The following is a 19,984-nucleotide window of genomic DNA, read 5'->3' as shown; positions in this document are numbered from 1 at the left end:
GAGCCAGGGGGTGTCTGTGTCCCGGTGGTGTGGGTTCTGGTCCTAGCCCCTGGGCGCAGGCCTTCTTCATATTTTCCAACTGCGGGTGAGCCTGGTCGGGCCATATTTGGATGTCTTGGTGCCGTCCTCCTCGTGGGCGGGGGGGCCGCCCCTTGCCTTGCTCTCTCCTGGACTAACCGTGGCCTGGGGGTTGCTGCCTGGAGCATGGGGGCGGATCTTCCCTGGGGGGCCCTGACTCGTGCCTGTGACTGAATGAAATGTTTCACATGTGTCAGTCTGAATGCATAAGTAGGCGTGTGTGAATCTTAGTGGCAGTCTGTCCATGTAGACTTGTTTGTGCGCAAACACTTTTGGAGCCAACAGGTGTGTTTGTAACGTTTGTGTGTGTGTGTGTGTGTGTGTGTGTGTGTGTGTGTGTGTGTGTGTGTGTGTGTGTGTGGACAGGCCCCGCCCATTTTAGATTTTTCATGCATCTTAACCTGTCAGTTGTGATTAAAAATTTCCAGCCGCCTGGTACGGCTAAGCACGCCTGTCCTGTGGCCTGGGGGCCCAGACGCCGGGGTTCGCCTATGCCTCCCTATGACCCTGGATGGATGGGTGGGCGGTCTCTCCCTCTCCCCTTCTCGGTCTGCTTAGGTCCCGTCGCCTGGGGCGCTCCTGGCCTGGGGATCTCTCCCCCGCTCTCCTGGTCGGGCTGGTCGGGCTGGGGAGGATCTGGTTCCCCTTACGAACACACGGCTCACTTCGGTAGCATGCATGTATCTCCACCCCCACGTGCACGTGCACACAACCACACTGCTCCCTGTCTGCTTCATCCCTCCTCCTAACCCAAAGTGTATCGATGGACAGATACTTTCCGCTCATCTTTGTGTCAGATTATCACCTTTGGATCTAATATTTGTCTTTCCAGCAGATCTGGTATAATTGTTACACAGCTTAAAATAATAACTTATTCAAATCTGTGCTTGTATCCCCCACTTTCTCCACCTCTCTTGCTTTTATTCTCTTCCACCCACCCACACCCACACACACACACACACACACACACACACTCTTCCCCTCTCCCTTCCCACACACACTAAATGTAACAAATAAATAAAAATAACAAAAAAACAAAAAGGAGTTTATACAAATTTACAATCTGGTTTATCCAAGTTCTATAACCTCTTTTTTCGATAGTAAAACCTGTCCAACACAAAAGGCCTTCAGCTCTAATCTGTTTGCTCAGTTGTTGGACAGAACAAGTTAAAAGAAAAGAAAAGAAAAAACAAAGAAAAAACAAAGGTCCAGAAACTTGTTGCTTTCTGACGCTTCATGATCTTACCTTCACAATCACCCTTCTATCCCCCCCCCCATCTGTCATCCCTCTCTCTTCTTTCCTCCTTTTCTGTTTCCGTCCGGTCCAACAAAAATATATTCAAAAATATAATTAACATGAATAAAGTTTGGCTGAAATTACAAAAGGGGTTTATTTAAATATACATCTGGTGTATCATAAGATTCATAACCCCTGTTGTAAAAGTAAATATGTTCAACACAAAAGGCTTTCAGCTCTCATCTGTTTGCTTAGCTGTTGGACACGACAAGTTAAAAAAAATAAATTAAATATATAAAAAATAAAAATCTCCAATTTTGGACTCATCAGACCAAAGCACAGATTTCCACTGGTCTAATGTCCAGTCCTTGTGTTCTTTAGCCCAAACAAGTCTCTTCTGCTTGTTGCCTTTCTTTAGCAGTGGTTTCCTAGCAGATATTCTACCATGAAGGCCTGATGCACAGAGTCTCCTTTTAACAGTTGTTGTAGAGATGCATCTGCTGCTAGAACTCTGTGTTCCATTGACCTCCTCTCTAATCTAAGCTGCTTTTAACCTGCCATTTCTGAGGCTGGTGACTCGGATGAACTTATCCTTCGCAGCAGAGGTGACTCTTGGTCTTCCTTTCCTGGGCAGTCCGCATGTGAGCCAGTTTCTTTGTAGTGCTTGATGGTTTTTGTGACTGCACTTGAGGACATTTTCAAAGTTTTTTCAGACTGACTGACCTTTATTTCTTAAAGTAATGATGGCCACTCGTTTTTCTAGACATAGCTGCTTTTTTCTTGCCATAATACAAATTCTATTCAGTAGGATTATCAGCTGTGTATCCACCTGAGTTCTGCACAACACAACTGATGGTCCCAACCCCATTTATAAGGCAAATAATCACACTTATTAAACCTGACAGGGCACACCTGTGAAGTGAAAATCATTTCAGGTGACAGGTGACTACCTCTTCAAGAGAATGCCAAGACTGTGCAAAGCAGTAATCAAATCAAAAGGTGGCTAGTATGAAGAACCTAGAATATGACATATTTTCAGTTGTTTCACACTTTTTTGTTACGTACATAATTCCACATGTGTTAATTCATAGTTTTGATGCCTTCAGTGTGAATCTACAATTTTCATAGTCATGAAAATAAAGAAAACTCTTTGAATGAGAAGGTGTGTCCAAACTTTTGGTCTGTACTGTATATGTTCTGGGAATTGCTGTAAGTGGAAAGTTTTGTTGCACTTGTAATAAATATAAAGGTCTGAGGTCAATCCAGGGATCTGTTGTAACCACTCCTCCAGCTTGCTTGGAGGTTACTCACCAAGTGTGAATGAGGAGTGAATGAGTAATGGACACAATGGAAAAGCGCAGTTAAATCCAATCCATTATTAGTATTATTATTATTACTGCCCCGAGTGCTCCAATTACCACAGGCACCACTGTCACCTTCACTTTCCATGCTTTCTCCAGTTCTTCTCTGAGTCCCTGGTATTTCTCCAGTTTCTCATGTTCCTTCTTCCTGATGTTCCCATCGCTTGGCACTGCCACATTCACCACAACGGCTTTCCTCTGTTCTTTATTCACCACTTGGGAACTTTTGGCCTTCAAGTACTATACAGCACTACATAAGTAAACGCCATTTACCATAATAACTGGACTGCCCTTCTCATACACATGTCCATGCAGACCCACACTTCTAACATGTACTACAAAATACATACTAACTTACACATGTACTAGTTAAATATATCAAAGCTCCATGCATACAGGTGTTTGTGATGGTGCAAGGCTGTGCTGAGTGCATTCACGGAAATTTACAATAATGTTACTGTTACCGTTTTTGAAGCCATCCCAACCTGTCTCAGTTCAAAGAGCTCCTCAAGAACAGAATGAATGCTGTACATTTCCGTGTCAGCTGCAATGACGTGTGTATTTGTGATGCACTGACACACAGCTGATGTCTGAGTCCTTGGCACAAAGAAAACTTTCATTTATCAAACTGTCCAGTCTCCAGACCACCAGAATTTTTGGCCCTTGTATTTTATGGAGACAAGTTCCGGTTTCAGTTTGATGACTCCATTTATTACCTTGATAAATAGCATCCAGATTCAAAATCTTCCATTTTTATGGGTTTATTTTTGAGAAAAAAACTGTTAAATTGGTGCTCAGTGTTCCTTTGAGTTGGACCGGTGTTGGTCCAGTTCAGATGAGGTCATGGTCACTCTCCTCCCTGCATTTCTCTTTGATTCATAACTTTCTGCTAATTTTTAGCTTGAGACAAAAAGGATGAGTTTAATCCAGCTTTGCAAAGCGTGCACATCATTTCACCAGAACACAAGCCTTTTCAATGTTTGTATCTGTACAAGTCAAGCAGTATTGGCGCCGGCTGATGGGTCTTTTTTCATCAGCACCTTCTTAAAGACCTTCATGTTTAAGGAACAGCTTTCCATCAACCACGTGTCGCCGCCTTTGAAGTTCCTCTTGATGGCAGATGGAGTTGGAAGATGATAGATTTACAAAGAACGTGCTTTCCATAACAATCTGGATCCATCTGGTGAACTGTGAAGTTTTAAGAGGTCGTCCTCTGGGGAATATCTTAGTGTCTCTTGTAATGTGCGACCAGATGAGACAGGAGTCCGAGGCCCTGCTGCCACTCAGCAGGCCGCTCCAGTAAAGCTGTGTTGACTGTGTGAGCATGGGACATCTTCAGCCGTTTTCACCGGGAAAAGTGTTGATGAAACGCTTGTGGCTCGATTCCCGCTGTGACAGATGTGGACAGAGGCGGCGAAACTAAACTGTTTAAACGAAGGGAATGCTAAAAGCGCAGCTGCATTGACAAGAGCAAAAACATGTTGGGCTGACTGCCGACTCCTCACTTACCCTCTGATACAAATCACCACATTCTCACTGTTAATGCAGAGATTTGACAGAGGCTTGGAGAACATTTTGGATGATGTTCAGAACCTACCAACACAAAAAATAAACTCTGCAGAGCTAACCAACGCAAGATTTAACTGTGGCCTTTGATTCATGTGGAACTATTTGGATTGAAATAGACGTTATCAACCTCAAAATGTTGGAATTAATCCTTTTACATGGGATCTTTAGTTCCGGTGTTTACATTCTTTCAACTACCGTAAAAAAAAAAAGCTTTTCAACGCATCAGAATCTTTTTAGATTCACATTGATCACCAGAGTGTGTTGTTTATGTGTCGCTGGTGACACCTCCAGTGTTTAAATGTTAACTCTATCCATTCAATGGTAAAAATTCCTCTTCATTTTTTCTATAATATCCAAACTCTTGTTTTGTTTCATAAGAAGGACTTTGGTCAACAGAAGCTGTTTAAACTATCCAGTGCTATGTTTTATATTCACAATACCAATTGTGAAATTGTGAAAATGAATTTGTTAACAAACATAATGCGAGTACTGGTTACACAGCAATGTGGCAGATGTTGTTTCAGAATATTTTTTAAACAATCCAAAACTTTCATTGTTGGCCTGTTCTGGCTTTGATACTTCATCTTTTCAGACTCCTCCTACATGTCAAAGGAGAATGTCAGAAAGACATCCTCATTAACAACTTAAAGATTTCATTAAATGTTGACGTTTTTTTCAAAAACCTTAGAAAACAGAAACAAGTCAGATTTTTTTAAATCTAAAAATGATCAAATTTCAACCAAAAAAACAAGAAATAATTGATCAAATTATGATTTTAGTTTTTCTCAAAGAACACTTAATGCATTAAATACATTTTCTACTAATTTGCTAACAAATTACTTTTTACTGAAATAAAGATTTGAGCTGGAGTAATACCACAAGGACCAGTCTACGTATGGAAAAGCCCAGAATTTGGAGCCCAGGTATGTCGATTCGAGTATGATGATTTCATTCAGTGCTGCAGACAGTTCATTAGGGATTTCTGTGGTGGCCCTGAAGGGCAAATCACATCACTGAACACTCAACGCTAAATAGATCACAACAACAATCAAAAAACAGAAGAAAAAAAAGAACATTTTGGAAACCAAGTAATTTCCAAAAATCAAAATAAAAAATGAAAATAAATCGGAAAACGTATTATGGGATGTCACAGATTGAATGATGACAAATGTTTACCTTTTCAACTGGAAGTTGTCTGGCATCATAAATATATTTCTTTAAGCTTTTAAACCACAGAGACTGCAAAAGTTTGGGGATTTTGCAATCAACTCTTTGCCACGGTTTGGGGAAATCGTCTGTTTACCCTCTTCTTTGTCATCATGCAACCACCGATGTCCCGTGATACCTACCTTTTCTGTTTTTTTATTTTCTTTCTTTTTGAACAATTCCTTTTGATTTCTAGGAAGTACTTCTGCTTTACAACATTTTTTTTTTTTAAGTTTTGGTTTCTGAAATGTAAAGTTGCTGTTTTTTTATTATTTGTTTTGTATTTTTAATTAATTGATCTGTTGGTGTGGCTTTTTCCTGTGTGTACCATCTTACGAATCAATATTTTTTTGAATGTTTACATCATTTCCAATTTTTTGGGTTGTTCAGAATTGGATTTTTAAGGATTATCAGGGGAAAAAACTGAATGTCTAGCTTTGTATCAGAGGAAAAAGGCAGTACCTGTTTGACATTTCACCAGAACATTATGTCTCCGGGCTGTAAGTCACTTTCAATGTTTGTTGTTGCCTCACGAGACAGACTGATCTACGCAATTAGTGCTGTCACCAGAGATCTTTAGTTACTTAAACAGCACCAAACATAGAGAGTAGTTTTTGTGTTCGTGTTTTTAATAATAACACAAAGGGTTGATTACAAAGATGAATTTTTAGAAAGGGCAAGTTGCCTTAAAATCTGCAAGAATCTGTTTTTTTCAGTGGCGTTTGGATGCGAAAAGGGGAAATTTGTCTTCCTGCTGAGAAAGTTAAAAAAAAATGGAAGACAGATTTTGCTTTTCACATGGTTCTCAGGAGGAATTACTGATTTATAAACAACCACAGTTAGTTAACCCTAACCTGACCAACATAAGTGAGAGGCAGAAAAACGCAAGGAAGTGATGATACTGGACAATGTTTTTATGAATGAAATGTTTCATGAAATGGTGCACTGCTTTCATGACCGCAACGCCACACGCACAGGATATGTGCAGGTTACGCCATAGAACACCCGCATAACACAAACTACTGAAATTAAAAATGACACGCCTGTGTTTCACCTACTTCATCCTTACTCACCCTTGCGTGTTATATAAGTGTTTACAAACTGTCGCCCACACAAAGAGTGTCTTGCCTGTACATTTTTGCTTTATGGGTTCACTGAACGGTCTACAAGCTTGATGTTTGTAGACCTCCCAGGTGCCCCATACATGACTGAGGCTTCAGCTGGGTGTGGGAATTGAGTGCACCCCTGCAAAATGTCACAGGTGGTTCAGTCCTGTTCTCTGGACATTTGCATGAACTGTAGCAGTGCAGATGTGAGTCACACAACAAAGTCTTTCGACACTGGAAGATGCTCTGGGTCACGTTGAAGGAATTTAGAAACACGTTTAAGCATCACAAACCCCTTTTGTGCTATTTTAAATAAGTTGAAGGTCTAAAACCTGCTGTAAATATTTACTGAGGTGTTTTATTCTCATTGCTGTTTCCAAATGTATGTTCATCCTGTTGAACAGTGGAACATGGAAATTCCTGTTCTGACTCGTTTAACGAAAGAGATGATATTCGGCCGCTCTTTCAAGATGTTCAACCAGCCAGTTGTTGCAGCCTGTTCTTGTATATTTGAAGCATCTGACCTCTGACCTTTCTTTAACGCTCTTGCTGCCATACGTTACAGCCGCTCTGTGTATTCGTCAGCTGTCACCCGCTGCTTTTAGGCCTCTTCTAGACTAAACCACTGTGGTCATAAAATAGGTTAAAGTAACAAAAAAATGCTGGGATTGTTTAACACAGTTTTAAATTAATTTGCTAAATAATCCAGTTTACTGTAATAAATCCCAGAATGAGGTGAGGCTGGAGGAGAGTTTATAATCTGGCTTTATCGTGTTTTTTTCATCCTTTAGTTCTTTGTGCTTTGTAGATGGACACGTTTTTCTTTTGCCGTCATGTACTTGAACTTCTCCGTTTGTGCAGAGCAATGACACAGATCTCGTAAATGCAGGACGAAAAAAGACCAAAGTCTTTTTTATTCTGGATGCTTCTTCAAAAGCCGGGCTGTGTTTACAAGCTGAGAAAGGGCTGGGCTCAGGGACGGGGGACGGGGGGGGCCTGCAGTCTTTTACAGTGTTGTCTTGTCTGTCACATGTCAGCTGACTGCACCGCCACGTATCCCCCAACCCCCCCGAAGAGCAAACAGCTCCGCTGTATTTTCCATTAGAGAAGGGGGGTCACCGGCAGAGTTTTGCTGAAGTCACAGGGGAATTTTCTCATAAACCAGCATATTTACACAGTCCGTGGCACCTGACGCTGTTACACTCATGACATTCTGTCCAGTCGCCATAGTCACTTTGGACAATGAAGTAAACATTTTTATCAGAGCTTTGGCACTTCCCAAACCTGTTAAGAACGGCTTTACCTCCAGCCTGTCAGAGCCAAAGTGGCATGAACATGTATCCAAGTCTTCCTCGTTATTCTGGACTCTGTTTACTGTCAAACGGACTTGGAAAACGCCACCTGAGGTGTGAGAGGCGGACCAGACCGAACTAGATCTTCCAGGCTGAGACCTTCGCTCCTCACTACTGCAATCGCAGGAGGATGAAAGCATTCTTCTGGACTTGTGGGCGGTATGTCATCCATCCCAGATGCAGCCTCACATTCCACTCTGCTAAGTATTATCATGCTGGTGGATTAAACCAGCAGGAGACACGAGAATACACCATGCTGGATTGGATGCTGAAGTTCCAGAAGATTGGCGATTGGCCTGATGAAGGCGCAAAGAAGAGCTCAGTGTTGCCGAAAAGCCCCTGAGATGAAAGTAATCTGTGGACTCTGTGGATGTTGTGACAAAGCAAACGTGTGCATCAGCAGCTGCGTCTTACAGCACCAAAGAACGCAATGAACTAATGTGCTTTTTGTTTTTGTGTCGTTCCTTTTCCTCTCTGACTCCATAAGGTCACAACAGATGATCACTCTTACTGAGTCTGGTTCTACCTAAACTTTTTTAACACAAAGAAGAAAATTGTGTTTGCGGTTTGTGTCTGAAAGGAATTTTATGACACCAAGTCTTTCATATATCGGACTAGACCTGTGAAGGAAAAAGCCTGAAGCAAGATTCATGAAATTTGAACTGGTTTGACATTTCGCACCAAGCCTCTTCCAATTGTAGGTTGCGGACATGCGCTATTAGAAGAAGAAGAAGAAGCCCCTTCCTGCTTGTCCAGTGTAAACATTATGGGCTAGCGCTCACACATGCCCTTAAACATCGCTCTTAGTCAACCTTCTCGTAATTGGCTTGTTCTTGTTCTTCCTGAGTTTTAAGGGCAGATGTCTTCCTTTTTTTCAGTCAGTCTTTTTCTACCATCTTCAGATCACCTTAATCAGATGCATATCACCAAAAAGAAGCTGCAATGTCGAGGCTGGAGCTCAACACCCCAGTTCTGGTCTTCCAAAACAAGTTCAAGCCAATTACTCCAACCCTGGTCCCGTTGTGTGAGTTTTCCATGTTACCCTGCTTTTCCCTGAACTGCCTTTACAGGTGGATACAGGCTACCTGCATGTAAAAAATAGGTAGAAGTGTGTGGCATGCATGGGGCATCCACAAAGGTTTTAACCGCTTGGTGAGTCTGTTGAGCAAAAATGCTCTTTCACAATTTTTTATATGGGCATGTTGTGAGTGACAGGTTGGAGTGAACACTCATGCAAGGGTGAAATAGATGAGATGCAGGTGTGTAATATGGATGTTTAATTTTTTTTCTCTAGCTTGTCCTGTCAGACAGTTTTTGTATGTGAGGCTAGATTTTATTTATATTGATTATGTTTGTTTACCCTTTTCTTTTTGTTGGACCGGACAGAAAAGAGAAAGAGAGAAGAAGATAGTGTGAGAGGGGGATATAGGGACAAAAGAAACTGGATGAAAAAGGGAAAATAAGGGGGGATTTAGGATGTTGGGGGATGATAAAAGAAGTATAAAACATAAAACAACAAGTTATCGGAGGCCAAAGGAGCAGCCAGGGCCCCCCCAACACCTGCAGATAGAGGAAAATTGTCTGTCAGGCAATCACATGGACCACTCAGAGCAGGGCTTGGAGGACATGTAGAGTGCAAGCTCCAGAAAGAGGAATAGCCCTCCAAATGTGAAAGGGGACTTGGCACAGGTCCCCACACCTGGAGAGTTCTCCCAGTCCCAGAGAAGCACCCCAGCACCAGCCCGGAGTACTCAGTGTCCCCCCACCCCAACCCCAGGCACAATCCAGGGCCCCTTGAGGGAGACCAACCCCACCCTCAAGGCAATCACCGCTGGAAACCGCTCCTTTCTACAACCCTCACAGGCCCGGACAACCCAAATCCAACAGCACCCGTACAAGTAAATGGGACTAAGGCCTTAAGCCATCTTTATTTAGATCATCATAAAGCTTTCGGAAACCTGATAATGGCTGTCATTAGTAGTGAACGTACTGTAAGTCCTGTCTTAGGTCTGGGGTCAAAAATCAGAGTCATTACAGGCCTTTCAAACAGCCAGTGGAGACTCAGTAACAGACATTTAGGGTTTCTGCAGCACCACAAATAAAGCAACAAAAAGAAAATTTTCATACTTATATTAAACTATAACCATCTAATAAATGGGAGTGAATTGGAATATAACAATCAAAAATAATTGTATTTTTGCTTTGCTTTAAGGTTTTTTCTACATTTGTAGCGTCTTGAGATGACCTCAGATGTGAAGTGGTGCTTTATAAATAAACTCAATTGAAATATTAAGCAGATGTCTATTTAAAATAATGACGGTAATGAGCTTGAGAATTTCTACCAATTTGTTGATTGCAACATAAATTCACAGGAATCCCTTGGAAATGTTGAACCACCTCCAACATAAATATTGCTCGTCCGTGAAGGAGCTTGAGCGCTTGGCTCGGCCTCTGCCTGGCTGGTGGTCGCCTGCAAAGCCTGGAAAGTGTGAGTGCCGCGAGACAACATGAGTGAAACCGACCAGATGTGACCAGCGGCTTTACAAAAGCTGATCAGATATCGGGCCTGATGGAGAGATCTGATGGAGGGAAACACTGTGAATCCCAGAAAGCAGAGTTGTAATTCACAGCAAAACAGGGCAATCTCTGGTTTTCATCCAAGTTAAATAAAACAAATGCAGCGAAGTGGCTCATGAACTGTGTAATGGCACCGTCAACACACAAGGATTCTATAATAGGAAGAAGACTACTTGTAAACAGTGGCCGAGCTTTGCAGGTCAGTGATGTGAAAGTATTTTCCCCAGCTATGAAACTGCCAGATGAATAAAAGAATCAAACTCTGTGTTTATGTTTTCAGAAATGCTTGTCTCAGTTCACTCTGTAATTATTAGCAAAACAGACCTTTCATGGGGCAGGAGTTAGCAGCAGATCACAGCCGTCTGAAAAAAATGCTTGAAAAATCTATAATTTGAGGAACTGGTTTGATGAAAATGATCAATATAATTATAATCTTAAGGCTCCACTCATTCCAAGGAATTCGGTTCAGTCTGATACGTTTTGCTTGAAGTACCACTAATTTTATCTGTTACGTACAACTTGTACTTTAAATTCCAGCCAGACTGTCATTGATGAGTCAACAGGGAAAGTTTTTTTTTAATAACTCCATCTTTGAATCACAGAAAAAAATGGTTGGAATTCTTTTCCTTTTAACTTTTGTCACAAGGGGCATCAGAACAGTTGGCACTGAGATTTAAGCCTCCGTGGAGAATATTGTTGTTGTTGCTAGAAAAGTTTCCTTCCTGTTTGATGATGTTGAAGTCTGACCAAATATGTACAAAAATCAGAAAGAAGCTCTTTTATGTCTCTGGTTCATGCCTAAATAGAATATAAAATGAAAAGTGATTCAGATATATTTTAAAGTATATTTAATACAATGTTTAAGAAGATACTTAAAGGATTATTGTGCTAGCCGAATCAACAGGAGCTATGAGGGGTTTCATGTGTTGCCTGAGGACTTTTTAACATGCTGCCAAACCATCTGATGACGGGTTGACCTCTATGCCACAGCGGCCCCAAACTCCAGCTGATCAACCCTACATATACTTTCAACTGTTTTTCATATTTTTGTTTATTTATTTATTGGGGCGGGGGGCATTCGATTATTGTTCAGTTTTCCTCAGTTTTTGTTTTGTTTTTCTGCCTCGCTGTGTTTTAATCATATTATTATTAAAGTCCTCTAGTTGCTGTCAAGTTTGCCTTTGGTCCCACGGAGTCAGTATGTCACAATATTTCACCTAAAAAAGCAGTGAAACTCAAATGTTTAAAGTCTTAGTCACATGGTACACCCTTGGGGTGGGTGGATCCATTTGGGTGATGTAGATTTTTGGGTTGTCCGGAGGTTGTCGTGTACAGGTTTGTCTGGTCCAGTGGAGGTTTGTACAGGGTTGTCCGGGCCCATTGAGGGTTGTGCAGGGTTGTCCGGGCCCATGGAGGGTTGTGCAGGGTTGTCCGGGCCCATAAGGGGTTGTACAGGGTTGTCTGGGCCCATGGAGGATTGTACAGGGTTGTCCGGGCCCATGAAGGGTTGTGCAGGGTTGTCCGGGCCCATAAGGGGTTGTACAGGGTTGTCCGGGCCCATTGAGGGTTGTACAGGGTTGTCCGGGCCCATGGAGGGTTGTGCAGGGTTGTCCGGGCCCATAAGGGGTTGTACAGGGTTGTCTGGGCCCATGGAGGATTGCACAAGGACCTAGGGAGTTTCACAGGGTTGTAATGCGACTGTGGAGGTTTGTGCAGGGGCTGTGGAGGGTTTCCTCCTGACTACCAGCTATGCAAATGTGTCTTCTGTAGAATCTTTCCCACATGCCAGAGACTACTGATTTAAATCTGTTCGGAGAAGATTTTGAGCTTTTTAATGAAACTAAATTTGAAGGTGTGGGGCTCTGGGAATCGTGGTTTTTGTTGTTTGTTTTAATAGAATTTTGAGTGGACGATTTTGTTTTTCTCTGGTAATCAGGAAGTTAAGGAGAGCGCAGGTGTGTCTTGCAGCTCCTTTAAGGTTCGTATGGCCACCTCAAGGGGAATGTTGAAATGGAATGTATGATGTTCCTGCATGTGCTAATTGTATCGTGAAGTATTCCTTTTTTCTTTTTTTTTTTCTTTTTTTTTTTCCCATTTCCCCTTTATCGTGAAGTATTCCAAGGGCTAGTGGAAAAAGCACACACTTACTACATACAGCTGATGCTGTCATTTGGTGTCCTTACACTGCACTCTAGCCATTTGTAATGTGCGAGTACTGGCTACTTACTGACCGAGGTTGTATAAGTGTTCACTACAACCCAACACCTGCACCATGCCTGTAGATAAAATGTACATGAACATTTTCCCTCTACAAGCTCACCGATGGGTCTCCAACCTTGAGAGCCCTATACGGGTTTACCTGTTTTTCACCCAGTCATCTCACATCCACCTGTAAGGGCAGTTGTGACTAAGGTAAAACACTTTTCATTCAAAAAAAGTTCTAAATGTTGAATAGACAAATCCTGAGTCAAACACTCTGTGTGTTGGTGTGACCCACCCAAGACCTGTGGTCAATTACTTGGAGACTGCTATATAATGAAGTTCTACTCCCCACTGTGCAGGAAGGTCATAAAGCTGACCAGAAGAGTGACTGGCCTTCAATCTATGAGTCATTATGGAGAGGAGCAGATAATGCAGCAAGCATTTAACCCCATCAGGGGGAATCACTAGGAGGACAGTTGTTCATTGGGATGTGCTATCAGCTCATCTGGATGCAGCTTTTAATGCCACGTGTCCTGGCTCTTGCTGTGTTGATACAGTGATACAGGCCACCATTCATAGGATAGCATCAGACAATAACCTGACCCTCTGAAAGCTTTGCTTTCCTTTTTTTAATCTGCATATTTTCCATCCAGCCTTCAAAGTGGAGGTGCTTTATTTTCCGGACAATCTTGAGTCATATAAAACAGATTCCGCGATATCCTATCATCATGTGAGTTGAGATGAAACAGAAACTTGAACCCAGGTGTCGTTTAGGACGTTCTTTGTTTTCCTCTGCCTGTTCTCAACGCTGCTGTCACAGTGGCATAAATTGTCGGTGTGTCTCTGGGTGGGCTTTCGGAGCGGGCCCATCAGTTAAGGCTTCATTAAAGAGGTTCCTCCTGGTTCTAGGAGGGGGAGTCTCTAGTTGCTCTGGCCTTTTAACAGACCATGATTTCCTGCCCCTGTTGTCTTATTTCAGTGGTAAATGCACAGGTCTGTTATTGTTTGCCTGGCCAGATGTTTATGTCAGCGTGGTTTTCAATCCTTTTCTCTTTGCTCAGCCCTGCTGCCTGTTATCTCTGTGTCAAGATACAGACTGAGGAGATGCAGTGTCCTCAGCACGGTTTTCCAGAAAGCTTGATTCTAATTCAGGAAGAGCAGAGGGGCATCTTCGTTTGAGCTTTTACGTGAGGTCATGCCAAATAAACGCTCCATGAACCTTTCACCTTTACAGGGACTGTGGAGGTTTAACTCAGGATTTGTCTGCTGAAAAGAGACTCATCCACACCCACAGTTATGGAAACAGACCATGCCAGATGGTGGTGAGGCTGATCTCGCTCAGGTTTGAGCTAACACTCATCTATTTTACATCACTGGACCTTCGTTAGAGTTTCAGAATCATTTTACAAGAAAAACTATGCTCTGAACATGAAAGATATTTCTGGAGAAAGGAACTCAGGGTTCTGCATGACCACGGTGATATACCCCCACAAGGCAAAAGAACGGCAGATTCCACAAGCAAATGTTCCAAAAGCTTGACTTAAGAAATTTCAAAGCTGTAGACAAATCCTTTCCATTTATAAAATCACTGGCTGTATATGAGAACTGCAGTGAGTTACAGAAAATGGCTTACGTCCAGTTTCAATGAAATATTGTCAATTCAGTCGCCATTTTTTGCAATACGGAAGTCGCCATGTTGGAACCAGAAATCGTCAGTAAGCTGTGATTGATCCATGTTGGTCTGAACCATTGTTTTTATGGCAACAGTTTTTACCAAACAGGAGTGAGCTTGTTGAAAAGTCACATCTCTACCCCTCAAAAGCATAATGAAAAAATGTATCATGGAAACATTTTTAACATTCGATGGGAGACCACATACTTTTATTGATGCATCTGGTTAATCTGTTTATAACATGTATAACTTGCAATAAAGAAAAAATATCATTAAAAAAAAGTGATGAGCAAGAAAGCGTTAAAAAAAGTAGCTGAGCAAGAATTGTTATTCTGACAAATACAATTACTGAGCAGCTGTTTAATCCTCAGGAGAAGTCTATGTGAGTTTGGCTTTTTTGGAGCAGCAGGTACTTCCTGTTCGGAACAAGAGGGGGGAGGAGTCCTTTAGTGCAGTTCTGAAATACAGTCAGTGATCAAAACACATGCTTCATTATCGCTCAAGTTTAGGTGAACAACAAACAAACAATTAACTGCAAATGAAGTCAGAATATTTTCAAAGACAAGATACTGTTGGGCTCATAGACATTTCTGAAACAGTACAGGAAAAGTAACAGGAAATGATTGAAGGATGAATACCAGGAAGTTTTGAAGACCTTATTTAGTTTCAGATCCTTTGCTGTCAGATTCTTCAGTTTTCCCATCTTTGACATCTGTTTTACTAAAGCATGCAGTAAGTGGTGCTTAGTTTCCATTTGGTCAGTAGTAGTGCCAATGCTTAGAGTTGGTCCCATGACTCCAGGGGTCGTACCTTTAACAGATGTCTTGGAAAGAATGAAGGACTTTCCAAATTGGAGTTACATTCAAAAACACTATTAAACATTTTAAATTTCTCTGTTCTCACCTTCTCCATAAAGAACTGGATTCCCTGAAGGCAAAGAGAATTGGCCACATCTGTATATAACCCTTCATGGGCCCTGACAACCCAAAATCCCACAGCACACGTACAGATCAGCCCTCATTTGGTGGGATGTGACTTTGGCTTTATGCAGTCCAGTGTACTGAAGAATGACCAAATTATTGACAGAGAAGACAGACGGTTTGAAAGAGGTGTCAGAGAAGCAACTCATGTATATGTTATTGACTAATGGCCCTTCCCTCAAGGAAGGGGGTGGGGGGTAGGATGCTACATTACCAATCCTACAATCCAAGTGTGTTTTTGATATCTAGAGAAAAAGTTGTGCACACGTTTCTGCCAGTTTAGAACAACGCAACCACAGACTTCATAAACACACTTCCTGGAGTCAGATTGCATTACTATCACTACCAGCTATGAATAACAGTTAACCTTTTTTTCATATAGAGGCAGCAGTTTGTTGACTATTTCTTGCCAGTACTTTCATCTATCACTCGATTTGCCTCTTCATGATATCATTTATCATGTATTTATCAGATTTTGGCAGTCAAGTTGTATTTTTGGTTCTTGGATGGAGACGGAAGAATAAAACATCCCTTTGGCTAAAGCTTATGGGCATGATGAACTGCACAGTTCCTTTATAGCATTTTATTTCCATGTGGGTTTCATGCTGTGGTGCTCAGACGTCTTCATAGAATGCAAATTGCACATCATTAAAGCAGAGTTCTACTGTATTCTACTGCCTGGGTCATACTGCTTCTCTGCTAATGGCAGCACTTATGTGGAGGGTGCATTAATTTTCCATTGCAATCAGTTTTGTTTTGTGATATAAACTTAGAAATAGTTGGACTTGGTACTCCAATGTTAGCTTATCTTCTATCAGCTGTAGTCCAGGTATTGTTCCTCATTAAAATTCAAGTGCATAAAGACATATTTTTATACATTTTCAGTTGGCACTGTTTTACCGGGACCTTAAAGAAGAGTCTGTGGGCTCCAGAGAGAAAGCTAAGAGACAAAAAAAAAAAAACAATTGTACATATACCGATATATATCATGTGTAAAGGTTAAAAAAAAAAGTTGTGTCACAATAAACAATCAATGAAAATTCTGTTTTTTAGAGTTTCCTTCTAAACATCTAAACTTTGCACCAAGACTAGTGACTTGTCCAGGCTGTACCTCACCTTTGCCCAACACTAACTGGTATAGGCTCCAGTAATGCTGTGGCCCTAAAGCAGATTCAGAAAATAGATAGCTAAATGGATGGGTCACTAGGTTGCTGGAGCCTATCTCAACCTCTCTTGATGGTTCCCCAGTCAAACACAGGGACACACAGCCAAATATACACTTACATTCATACCTTTGCACAATTTAGAATCTCCAATAACCAATGAAATTTGTTTTTGGTTTGTGTGAGTGTTTTTAGATTTAGTTTTCGACTTTTTGTGCTTCAGTTGGAGGAATTATAGACTTGCAACAAACTGGATGTCCATGTGTTTAGCCTCAGTTCTGTTTGTGTGTCAGCTTGCTGTCCCAGACACATCTTTACAGGGAATACAGGGTTTCCTGAATTTAGGGTTCAATTATCACCATAAAGATTAAAGTAGACGTATGCAGGAATTTCTCTGAACCTAAATTGGTCAGCATTGGAATATTTATTCCCAAAATTAAAATTTTTACTTTTAGTAATTGCATTTTTTAAATATATAAAATCACATCAAGTGTATCTAGTAAGGAGTTGCATAATTAACTTAGTATTCAATGACACCAGCAACACGAAGCAGCTCATTAGGGACTTCATCCACGAGAAAAGGAAAATACAAAACCCCATAACCTTTGGTTGGACTGCTATGAAGAAGTTTCTCCAGCTTCAAGTTTATGAGGACCTGTCATGGACCACCAACACCTTCAGCAAACTTAAGAAGGTTCTTCAACCCCTGCTATATCTGTGAAAGCACAATCTACTTTCACAAATACAGGTGAATTGTGCAGCTGAGAACATTTAACCTATTCTGAGTCTGGTGGAGGACCTCCTCTGTAAGAATCCAAAGCAGGTGGAGAAAACTGCACAGAGCATTATGGAAACTCCACTCCCAGAGAAAACGCAGTCGCAGCATCGCCTTGATCCTTCACACACATACCATTAACCATCCTCTCCTTCAGGAGGGGGTTTCAGGAACCTGCCGTACCTGTCAGAGAATTTCCTCAGCAGAGTGAGGAAATACTTTCCACCAGAGCTATCCCTGCTTTCCATGCAGGACATTCATGTTCTGTAGTCAGTGGATGAGATGTTATAGAGTAAGTTTTGTGAAAAAATGCTCAGCAGTCAGTGGATTTACTGGATTTACAATACACCTTTTTTATTTTTTAACCTTTTTGATGCTGTCCTGTGTTTTGTGTCAACTAGGATTATGTGTTTACATGCTTAGCATGTTAGCATGAGGTTGTTGTTCTTGTGCTCTTTGTGGTCCATCTTGGTACCTTCGTAGTTCATTTAGAGTGATGTTGAATCTGCCTTAGGTGGCATAGTTTAAGTAGCTGTGAAATATAAGGTTAACTTTTTTCTTTTTTCTGTTAAATCTATTGTGCTTCCTCTGCTTTGAGCTAGACTAAAGCATGGCTGCAGTCCAGCTCCTGGCACCAACGAGGCCTTTCTCCACTCAAATGGAAACTCGCAAATGTGTTTCATGCTTGTTTAAACTCTGTTAACTCGGGCTCTTTAAAGGTAGCACTCAGAAGTTTTGACTGTGACATGCAAACTGCACATGCCTTCATGGTGTCTGTTTTTCTCCGTTCCGCAGGGAGGTGACCCTTGAAGAGATGTCATCCAGCAGGGAGTGAAGTGGGAACAATGAATGCCGTAAAAGCCTCAGAGATGCACAACAACGGTCTGCGGGAGAGACGGCACCCCCTGCTCCTGCAGAGGCCCACACAGGCTCAGAGGAAAGCTGGACAGAAGATGGAGAGGTCCACCAATGGAGCGGGGAGTCGGTCAACACAAGGCAAGGCCTTAGATTCCTGTTTGTGTTTTTTCCACCGGGGGTCCAGGCAGACATGTCCTTCAGGCCGACAGTAGCTCTCCAGCTGAGTGTGATGTAGGCCAGCTTCAGCTCTCCTGCTGATTCTCTTTACACACACTTGGCTCTTCAAACATGCGGTTGGAGGCTGGAATTGTAGCTAAGTGTTGAACCCTGCACTGCATCAGCTGCTCAGAATCGACAAATCTGAATTCTGTAGAAGAAAGTTGTTTAAATGATGCGAAGAATCGGAAAAGGTGATTTCAGAGATTCAGAATCCTGCGGCACATTTCATCTACATAGAGACTTTCACCCGCTGGAACTGAAGAGTCTCAAAGACAGGTGGCACTTCAAAGCGCTCACACACACACTACTTTTTACAGAAGACCACACTTGCTGCAGGGTTGGCATGTGTTACAAATATAGAAACTTCCTAAATGTGTTAAATTTCCACTCTTGATGCATGCCCAACCAGTATTTGAGTTTATCACTTGGGCCACCATATCTGTGCCTTCCTCCTTAATATTAATGGAAGCGTTTCATTGCTGGTGACTCGGCCCCTCCCACAGCTTTAGATTTCTATACATTTGCGCACAGCTGCACATTTTGCAAACTCTTTTTTCTCAATTCTTACACTTTTGCAGTTATTTTAACTAAACTGAACCACAAACTGAAAACAATCAGTGTTGCTTTTACAAAAACATTTCAAAGTTCATATTAAAAAGAGTTTTTCAAATACAAAATGTTTTCTATATGATCATACTCAATTAAATTAGGATAATATTTGATTTAAAACTACAACAAAAACTAATCTGTTTTTTTATCAGCTTTAGAAACAAACATTTTAAATTATTGTACTGAACCACTCACCTTTCTTTCTTTTTTGATGAGGCTTTTGGGACCTAAACCAGCTCTTTTGCTAAGATGGACTGGCGAGTCATCCAGGGTGTACCCTGCCTTCTCCCATTAGTGGCTGGGATAGGCTCCAGCATCCCCGTCCTTTTAGAAAGGAACAAATTTGCTTTTTTTTTTGTTCTGTTTTAGTATTTTAATATTAAAATTTCAGCTGCTCTGAGAAAGCCTTGCCGGTCCCCTGGCAGACATGCCGGTGTCCGTCTGGTTGATGAGTGAGCCTTGACTCTCACTAAAATGAAGCAGTTGCCGTTTCGTTTACATTAGAATTGCTGTTTTATTTCTAGATTGTCAGATGAGCCTGTTCTTGGTGTCCTTTGAGGCTGCAGAGGTACTGACACATACAGAGCAGAGCTCATTTAAGGATTCCAGATATACTTTTTTAAAACTATTCAATACTTGCACAGACACAAAACTGTCGTTCGCTCTGGAGATGGTGGCCGTGGAAGTTGACAACACTTCTGAAGAACTGACTCCAACCCTTCACCACCCTGGAGTCCCACTAAAAGTCAGAAACCCACTTTGATACCTCATTGTGCATGACAGTCCCCTTAACCCTTGTGCTATCTTAGATGACCCCACCCTTACATTGACGTGTTATTCCTACCATGACAAAGGTGGATAAACGTGGAAAGATTTCATGTAATCCATGGGAACCAGTGAAGATCACAAATCATTGAAGAAAAAAGGTTCAGCGCACTGTCTAGTGGGTCTAGATGACCCAACTCCCAATGTTGAAGTGCCTAGGATAGCACAAGGGTTAAAAAGACAGGGTTGTTTCAG

General features: G+C 41.7%; 1 long non-coding RNA gene across 2 annotated transcripts in view; it reads left to right on the top strand.

The window, feature by feature from the left end:
• Positions 1–19,552, top strand: part of LOC110017202 — a 90,458-nt gene extending 70,906 nt beyond the window's left edge. For both annotated transcript variants that reach the window (XR_002292520.2, XR_002292521.1), the window contains exon 3: positions 18,074–19,552. This is a non-coding gene — a long non-coding RNA (uncharacterized LOC110017202). The remainder of the gene's footprint in view (positions 1–18,073) is intronic.
• Positions 19,553–19,984: the final 432 nt, after the last annotated feature.

Source organism: Oryzias latipes, chromosome 19 (genome assembly GCF_002234675.1).
Source record: "Oryzias latipes chromosome 19, ASM223467v1".
Lineage (NCBI taxonomy): Eukaryota > Metazoa > Chordata > Actinopteri > Beloniformes > Adrianichthyidae > Oryzias > Oryzias latipes.
The sequence above is the reverse complement of the archived record's forward strand: the minus strand, read 5'-3'. Positions and strand labels throughout refer to the sequence as shown.